The sequence below is a fragment of the Diadema setosum genome, chromosome 22 (assembly GCF_964275005.1).
Source record: "Diadema setosum chromosome 22, eeDiaSeto1, whole genome shotgun sequence".
NCBI classification, from domain to species: Eukaryota; Metazoa; Echinodermata; class Echinoidea; order Diadematoida; family Diadematidae; genus Diadema; species Diadema setosum.
This window is the reverse complement of record NC_092706.1, coordinates 12,067,878-12,070,027: the sequence shown is the minus strand read 5'-3', so window position 1 is coordinate 12,070,027 and position 2,150 is coordinate 12,067,878.

The following is a 2,150-nucleotide window of genomic DNA, read 5'->3' as shown; positions in this document are numbered from 1 at the left end:
TTTCATGGGTACGGTTGGGGTATGCACAGCACAGTACACCCCGCATCAGGGCAGCGGAGCAGCGGAGCAGGAAAATCTCCATAGCCGAAGCCAACGCTCAGCAAGACTTCAAGCTGTCAATCAATTACGAATTATCAATACGCATCTAAACAAAATAGTTACACATTTCTTATCGAAAGGATTGAATATAACAATTCTGAGTATATATCAGGGCAGAAGAGTGAAATAATTTCGATTATATTGAATCTAAAAATATGTGTCTAGTTTTGTAATTAGTTTAAGAATGAAATTATAGACGTCGAAAACAGCGCGGATTGTTTTACTTGAAGCGGTGATGCGGTCGGGAGAATCGCACTCATTCACTTGGAATGCTTTTATTGTCAGTGGAAGTCAAAAGGTGCATTGTGAAAACACAGGTGGGTCGGTTTATTGGGCTGAGCAATCCGAGATGATTGATAGAACTGAAAACTGAAAACATTGTCGAAGAAATGTTTGCACGCGAGATAAACAACATTAGTATTCTCGGGCGGGGAATGATCGACTCTCAAAGTTACACGTATTGCGAAATTCTTTGCCCTTGCAGAATAGCTAGCTTGAACAAGTAAGCGCTGAAAACCCAGGAAGAAAATTGTTTGCTAATTTATTTTTTTTTTAAATGAAGAATAAGATGAAATAAGATCTACTGAATATTTTGTGTTTGATTATGTATGTTTTATGGGCGTGATCTGATTTCGTTTCTTCTGTCCTCACGCAGTTCTGTTCTATGAATAAACGTCATTCCAAACGTAATGTTCTTCTCTTCCTTCTGAATTCTTATATTCTTCTTCTTGTACTTCTCCTTGGCTGTAAGATATAACATATCTGATATAACCAACTCAACTGGCGTTCCAACTGGCTACAATTATTCAAACAGCTGTTAGTTTGTTTATTGTTATTGATGCTCAAAATTCCACGTGTTCGGTTCGTGCCTTTGATGTGCGGTGTTTGGAGCCGTCATATCTTTCTGGCAGTCTAAAAAAAATTAATTTTGAATTCAAAATACATAATATCTGGTATATTTTACTTATTCATTCATTGAATGAAGTTTATTTATTCCTGATGATGATATTTATAAAACATAAGTCAGAAATATCTATGTTTCGAGAGCCCCGGGTTTGAAACTATAGTGTACCCTCCCGGAAAGCCCATTATGGTGCACTTTGCTGTTCAATTCCGACAATGAAATTGATATGGTATATATAACCTTCGAGTATATTTCTTTATGAATTGATATGTCAGATAAGTGCCCGCGGACGTGTCCAATCGAGTATAGGTCCTACATTGATTTTGTATTTTGGTAAATCTTTTGCGCAACTTCCGTTCGAACATCCCTATCTTATCGCTTTAATCATCATTGTTGCTCATTATAGGGCCTACTGATGGCGAAAAGTAATTACCAACATAAAAACATTATCTCCCTTAGAGAGTGGCTGGTCCTTATACAGTGAGACATGAATCATAATTGTCTTGCCATTGTTATGTGAGGCAGATCCAGTTTGACACATAAGTCTACTGCATGCAATCATTTCTGATTGGCGGCATCGAACATGGATTCAAAGGGAATAAACAAGGCAGTCGCGACTTCAAACTCTTTTTAAGAGGAGGGACAGGATGTGGTTTTTTTTTTTTCTTCTTTCACAGGCATGCATACCACGAGAGCATAATATTGATTCTTAAATCCTATTATATTTGACGACGATGATACATATTTTCTGTCGTTGTTATGAATATTTTGTAGCTAATTTTGGTGTTTTGAGAAAGTTCTTACATGTTTTGGATACAGAAGGCATGCATGATTATGCGTATTTATACGAAGGTCACGGATCGTAGAACTCCATTGCTAGCTTCATAACTTGTTTTATGGGATACAGCTGCATTAACTTCAATGATGAGTAGCAATTCGACAAGAGTAAAGTGAAGTAAAGATGTATATCCAGTCCTATCCGTGGTTAGCTGTCGAAGTCTTGCTTACATCGGTGCACTGGACGCTGGCACTGAGACGACAGCAATTTCACACAGTCCAAGAGAATTATTGTATTTTATTTTTCTTTAATAATTCAAGGTTGACACATAATGGGGGACTATATATCATAAATAGTCTTCAAATAAAA